Genomic DNA, 7686 nt, shown 5'->3' with positions numbered 1-7686 from the left:
TTTGTACTCCTAATTCTAGATAAGTCAGCCAAAAAATGTATTTTCTCAGCATTGACCGTTGGAGTCATCATAGCAGGGAAACTGGGTTCTGAAGTTAGGCTTACGGCACCTGGTAGTGCTGAAGATTAAATGCACGATGTGTGAACATATTTAGCGCCATGCCAGGAATGTACTAGGGGCTCAATAAGCAGTAGTGTCATTTCCTGCTGTAAATCCTGGTCTCTGCTCAGCCAGCAGCCTGTTCTCGTATCGAAAGTTGTAATTTAGGGGCGCCTGGGTGGCTCGGTTGAGCCACCGACTCTTGATTTCAGCTCAGGTCATGATCCCAGGGTTGTGGGGTGCAGCCCCGTGTCGGGCTCTGTGCTGAGCACGGAACCTACTTAAGATTCTCTCCCTCTCCCTCTGCCCCTTTCCCCTGCTTTTTGCTCGCTCTCTTAAAAAAAAAAAAAAAAAAAAAAAAAAAAAAAAAAAAAGGTCCTGATTTGTACACTTGATAGTTACTTAATCATGCAGTGTACTATAGGGGAGGAAAACTTTTCTTGGCTCTTGATGAGCTGGTCTAACTATTTAGTTGACAGAAGACAGATTAATGGGAGAAGGAAATCACACCAATTTAATTGCACATATGTGGGAGCCCACAGAAACAGGGGCTCAGAGGAGACCAAAGGAGGCAGCGTTTTACATCTTTAAGCAAAGAAACAAATATTTGTGAAGAATTGGCCGAAGGGATTTGGGCTTGGGGTAGCTGCAAGTGTAAAGCCCTGACAGGTTTTTTTGTTTTGTTTTGTTTTTTGGTAAATGCAAGTGCCTGACTTCAGCTTTCATGCCCAGGTGTCCACTTCAAGGACGGCGGTCCCCAGGAAACACACTGCCAGGCACAAAACTAGATCAAGAGTGCGGCTGCCTCCACCGACCCAGGCTCCTTTGCTTTAGGGCTCTTGGTCGATGTCAGTAACTAACAATTTGGACTGCCAGTCTCTTGTTCTTCCCGTGTTTTACATTCACCAATAAAGAGGGGGGCCCTGAAACCCTAGGCCCCCACCTTCAACTCCAATAGAAGCCAGACCCCAGGCTCACATGCCTCTCTTTGCCTGTAATCTTGCCGTGTGGCCGTAGGTGTGCTGTGTAATTTTCAGGTCTTGTAAGTAAGAAACGTCTGTTTTTCACATTTCCTGATGGTTGTTGCTGAAGGACACGTTGTAATCATAATCGAAAGGGTTGAGGGGTGCGTGGGTGGCTCCCTTGGTTAAGCTTCTGACTCTTGATTTTGGCTCAGGTCGTGATCTCACGACTCGTGTTCGAGGTCCATGTCAGGCTCTTGTGCTGACAGTGTGGAGCCTGCTTGCAATTCTCTCCCTCTCTCCCTCTCTCCCTCTCTCCCCCCCCCTCCCTCTCTCCCTCTCTCCCCCCCCTCCCTCTCTCTCTTCCCCTCCCTCTCCCTCCCTCCCCCCTCCCCCCTCCCTCCCCCCTCCCTCTCCCTCTCTCCCCCCTCCCCCTCTCTTTCTGCTCCTCTTTTTCTGCCCTCTCGCCACCCCCCCCCCAAAAAAAAAAGAGGGACGCCTGGGTGGCTCAGTTGGTTGAGCATTCGACTTCAGCTGAGGTCACGATCTCATGGTTTGTGGGTTCAAGCCCCACGTCGGCCTCACTGCATCAGCACAGAGACCGCTTCAGATTCTCTGACTCCCCCCCCCCCCCTGTCTGCCCCTTCCCCGCTCATGCTCTCTCTCTCCCCCTCTCTCAAATATAAACAAACATAAAAAAAATCACAAAGGTTGCTCCAGTTGTAGCAATGGTTTGCAAAGGGGAGATGTCTGTGGGAGGGTCACTGGTTCCGAGGTGGGTGTCCCCAGGCATTTCTGGCAGATAGCGTTAGTATCAATAGGCTGAGACTGGCACAAAACCATAGCAAATGAATGAAGAAATCCTGCTTTATATAGCCTTCTTGGCCCTGAACTCCCTGTCTGGCTATAAGGATGTCTTCTCCATTCCGGGTGCAGGGAGAGTATCCTTCCCGTGTGGAATTTCCGGCATTCAGGGGCTCTAAGGAGGGTCAGAGTGTTCCCTGTTGCACTGGCTGTTAAGTAACGGATTCAAAATAACGAATGTGGCCTCTTTTGGGGGAGGCCTGCCCTGAGTCCCATCGGTACTGTGTGTTCACGTGATAAAGGATAGTAGATATTCCAGGAGTTTGTAAATGTCTGGGGAGGCATCTTGTCGGAGTTGAGTCTTGAGGGATAGATTAATAGTAAATGAGGCAGTGAAGGCTTGAAGGCATTCTGTTGTTTCTTTCCTCCTATGGAAGGTAGGTTTAGCATTGAATTTTGTGTTCTTCTTGAAATACACAGTCTACCTTATGAAAAATTGTCGTTTTGTTCACTGAGTAAATCCGAGAAAGATCCCTGGATGAGTGGATATTTACAGGTGAATGCAGTCGAAGGAGGCCACACATATTCTAATGTCAATGTTCGTGTCCAGCCTCACCTCATTTCTTCCTGGACACCTGGCTGTCTACAGAGCACAGTTGTATTTAATCTGTCCGAAAGTACCCTTGGCTTGTTTTTTTTTTTCTTTTTTTTTTTGGCCTTTGAACCAGCTGTTGCATTCATTTGTAATTTCCCACTCCTACTTTTCTCTAGACCCCAATCCTACCCATTATTTTTTAATGTTTAGTATTTGTTTTTGATAGAGACCGAGCGTGAGCAGGGGAGGTACAGAGAGAGGGAGGCACAGAATCCGAAGCAGGCTCCAGGCTCTGAGCTGTCAGCACAGAGCCCAAGGTGGGGCTCGAACCCATGAACCGTGAGATCGTGACCGGAGCCGAAGTCGGACGCTTAACCAACTGAGCCACTCAGGTGCCCCTGCCTACCCGTTCTTTGAAACAGATTTGTGGCTCGCCGTTTCCAGAAGTTCGCGGCTGCTGTGGACTTAGCCAGAACAGGTGCCACTTAACAATGCTGCCGAATGAACTGTCCCCCATACCGACTTTGCTATTTTCCTGTGAATATCTTCTCTCAGTTTTCTTAGGGTTAAGCATTATATTACCACCTTTGTATCACCCAGAGCACCGACGTGATCGCGGCACTGCAAGTATCCCAAGAACAACACTTACTGCTGCTTATGTTCTGTGACCTTACTTAAATGAACTCCTTTAATTTTCCCTGTGCCCTAGGATAATTTCAGAATATCTATTTCATAAGGTTGCTGTGAGAATTAAACGAGTTAATTCCTATGAAAGTGCTTAGAAAGAATGCGGCACATAGAAAGTGCTCGGTAAGTTTAAGCATTAATTAACATAGTCCAAATTTTACAGTTATAAATGCTGAGACTCCGGCAGGCTAAGTAGCTGGCCACAAAGTTTCCTAGCTTGTAAACAGCACAGTCCATATTCCAACTCTAGCACTTTTGCTCCAGAGAGCGTTCTCAACGTGAACTACTACTTCTCTTGATATTATTTTGATGTCTGGTCATTTTAAATTCAGCCCAGAAAGAGCTCTAGGCAATTTATGGTTAATTGCTGCTAGAGTTGTGGGCTTTTTAGGTTACTGATTTGTGAGCAGCATTTAATGTTGACCGCGTTGCCCCTTAAAACCCATTTAAATTAAGGCGAAATGCGTGGACACCAAGTCACAAGTGGAAACCATGATTAGTTTGTGTGAAAATTGTAAAACGTAAAACAAATGACATCTAGGGGGTAAACAGACTTTAAGATGAACTCCGGTGATGGCCGTCCTGGTGTGCACACCATTGCAGAAAACCTCTCATTAGAGTTTGAGTGGGACTTGTGCTTGCTTCTAACCAAGAGAATGTGGTAAGGATGATGGGATGTTTTTCCTGCAATTGCATAACGTTACAGAAGACTCTTGCAAACTGACTCTATTTTGTACTACCGTTGACCTTGACCAAAGAAGATGCCATGTTGTTAACTGCTTGTGAAAATGGCTGTGTGGCAGGGAACTGTCGGGAGACCTTAGGAGCTGAGACCCGAGAGGACCTCTAGCCATATAGAAATGAACTTGGCAGCCAGTCTGAGAGTGCTTACAGATGGATTCTTCATTGCACTTCCAGATAAGAATGCAGCCCAGCTGAGATGGTCATCGTAGCTGGTGAGCCTGAAGCAGAGAACATAGCTCCCCCCCGATGAAGACTCCTGCCAAACTCAAACCGTGAGGTAACAAATATGTGTTTTAAGTCATTACGCTCATGGTAATTCATTCCGTAGCAATATATAGCTGATCCATGTAGTGATGGTGAAAATTCCAGGACGGTACACTCCTTTTCCAGGAATTGAAATCACTAAAACAGTTTAGAGTGTGTCTTTAGGAAGCTTGCAGTTGTCCACACTCTCTGACTCGGGAATGTTGCTCCTAAATATTTGTTGTGAACGATCAGGTGTGCTTGGTATTCTCTGTAATGGGAGACAGTGGTGTAAAAAAAAAAAAAATGGAGCGAATAAGGTTTTTCCCAAATAGGGGTTATTTAAATAATGGTGCTTGTGGACTTTTCACACAGCTATAAAAAATGATTGGGTAGAAGTACTTGTATCGACGTTGACGTGTTCATGGTACACAGTAGAAAGTTGACACAACAGTACGTATAGTGGGATTCCATTTTTGTAAACGTGTGTGGTAGGGTAGCTGTTCTTCCTTTGTGTGGTCTTTCCCTAATTGCCACCGTTAACATTCTGTCCTCTAGTAGGCTGCCGGGAGACCAATGTGTACGTCTGGCTGCATGTGCTTTCCGAGGCAGCGATACAGGGGGCATGCACCCATATTCTGGATCCACACTGGCCCGATGGCGGTGATTTCTGTGAATAATACAAGATGGCAGGGTTTGCACTTAAACCTAGATCTTCCTGGATCCAGGGTTCGTATTCACAGTCCAGAGTTCATCGTCTCCGCCACTCTGCTATGCTGGCCAGTTGAATATACCTACAGAATAGTTGTCAATTCCATTCTTTTTCCCTTGACACTGCTTCAGTCTGCATTCTTCTCCTTTTCATAGATGGTGCTAAAGTGTGGAGATAATTTTTCTGGCTCTGGTCTTCACTACTTCCAGTTTTTTTCTTTTTTCTTTTGTTTGGTTTTTGTTTATTTTTGAAAGAGAGAGAGAGAGAGAGAGAGAGAGAGTGTGTGTGTGTGTGTGTGAAGGGCAGAGAGACAGAGAGAAAGAGAATCACAAGCAGGCTCTGTGCTGTCAGCGCAGAGCCAGATGCAGGGCTCGAACCCATGAACCATGAGATCATGACCCCAGTTGGACACTTAACCGACTCAGCCACCGAGGCCCCCCACTACTTCTGATTTTGCAGTGGCACTGTCGATGGAATCTTCCTGAAACGTTGCTGTGCTAACGTGTCTATTCTGTGTAAAATGGGGAGGAAAGAGTGGTAGCCATCCACTAAATTACTATCTTGTGCCACAGGCTCTGCGAGGTGCTTTACTCGTGAAAATAAAGAGAAACAAGGACAGGAGGTAACTTCAGTGGTGAATTGATGGGCAATGATGAGCCCTAATCAGTGGCTCCCCTTTACCCAGGCCTCTTTACAACATGACTTTAAAACTTCACCTGTGGGGGAGGAAACTAATTTTCCTTCAGGACTCTTGGCTGAGAATCCCCTGTGGTAAAAGGTGGGTTAATTAGGAGGGAAACAGAAGTCTAATAACATGTATACCTCCTGTATCAGTGGGGGAGGCAGACTCTGGAAAACTGAGCAATTCCCCAAAATGGCCCAAGCCACCATCTTCAATACCCTCTTCGGTTAAAGGTTATCGGGAAAAGCATGGTAAACAAGGGGAAGATCCTTATACAGATTGAACTTTGGGGGCCTTGTCTATTGATAAGACTTTCTAGAGATTAGAGTCATCTTTCTTTTCCTGGTACAGAGGAGGAAACTCAACAGACTCAACGGATGCCCAACGGACTGAGCCACCCAGGCGCCCCTGTGTCTGCTGTTTCTTAAACATAACGAGCTCTGGGGTGCCTGGGTGGCTCGGTCCGTTAAGCGTCCGACTTCGGCTCAGGTCATGATCTCACGGTCCGTGAGTTTGAGCCCCGCGTCGGGCTCTGGGCTGACGGCTCAGAGCCTGGAGCCTGCTTCGGATTCTGTGTCTCCCTCTCTCTCTGCTCCTCCCCTGCTCATGCTCGGTCTCTCTCTGTCTCAAAAATAAACGTTAAAAAAAAAAAAAAATCAGCTCCTGGGGCGCCAGAGCGGCTCGGTTGGTTAAGTGTCTGACTCATGATTTCAGCTCAGGTCATGATCTCATGGTTCATAAGATCGAGCCCCGAGTCGGGCTCTGAGCTGACAGTGTGGAGCCTGCTTGGATCCTCGTTCTACCTCTCTCTCTGCCCCTCCCCTGCTCGTGCTTGCGCCATCTCTCAAAAAAAAAATAAAACAACTTAAACAACTTAAAAAAAAAAAAAAAAGGCAAGATAATCCTTAGGCCAAAGAGGCTTATTTTGGAGTGGCAAATTCCGTTTCTCTTCACATCCATCAAGAGGTAATCCTCCCTACTCCTTAGATGTGGGGTGGACTTGTGGCTTATTTTGACGAATAGAATGTGGCAGATTTATTGCTGTGTCAGTTACAAGCCCTAGGTCTCAAGTGTCCTCAAGTGCTTCTACTCTTTCTTCTGGAATCCCGTTCTTGTCACACGAACAAGGTTCGGCTAGCCTCCTAGGCAATGTGAGACCACACGAGGCAGAGCTGAGTCTGAGTCAGCCCATTTGCCCTAATTGTAGCACCAGAGACTGGAGAGAAAGCACAGATCGGCAAAACTGCTTACGTGACCCACATCTGGCCACAGATCCACGAGGCAGCCTGGCCAAGATCCGAAGCAACATCCAGCTAAGCCAGGCTGCAGAATTGAATTAAATAGCTGGTTGTCCTTTTAAGCCGCTGTGTTTTTCATAACTTCCTGTTGTCTACAAATGACCAAACTCCTTCCCGTGAAATAGGATGTCTTCCACATTTTTGCCACGATCGAGGTTTAAAGCCTCAATTCGAGTCCCCCTACCCTCCCATCCCCAACACTTTAAGCCAGTGTCCCTGCAGTGTGGTCCAGGGACCAATCTAGATCTACTGAATCAAAAATGTTGGGCAACAAATTAAGCTAAGAAGATCTTAAAAGTTTCTCAAGCTGTATCCCAGTGCTGTTGAAACCGAATCTTTAGATTAGAAGTGGGACCTAAGAATTTTAGTTTCATTTAACTCCAGAGGAGATTCTCCTGGGTCTGATTCTTGTACTGCATATGGAGAATCAATGTCCTAATCTCCTGTCATGCTCTTCGCCAAGCACGCTGAGTTCTCCTAGGTCTTTGATCATGATGTCGTACTCTGGGAATGTTCCGTCCGTGCTTCCCTACCTGGTGAAGTCCTTGCTGAAGTCTGATCGCCAGTGTTTCCTTCTGTACCTTCCGTCGACACTCTGAAACTAGATTGAATTAATTCTTCATCTGTGCCCTCCTGGGTCTATGTGCACAGAGGGTATAGCAGCCTTCACATTTTTAAAACTTGTTTACACATTTGACTTCCCTTCATTACTGCCATTCTCCCAGGTAGAAACCTTGATTTTTTTTTTTTTTTTTTTTTTATACCACCAGAGCTGCCTTAGCTCCTGGTAGGTATTCAATAAATGTTCCTCAGGTTGAATTAAATTGACATTATTCCTAAGGGTTTTCTTTAAATGGCCG

The sequence above is a fragment of the Neofelis nebulosa genome, chromosome X (assembly GCF_028018385.1).
Source record: "Neofelis nebulosa isolate mNeoNeb1 chromosome X, mNeoNeb1.pri, whole genome shotgun sequence".
Classification (NCBI taxonomy): Eukaryota; Metazoa; Chordata; class Mammalia; order Carnivora; family Felidae; genus Neofelis; species Neofelis nebulosa.
This window is presented reverse-complemented; position numbering follows the sequence as displayed.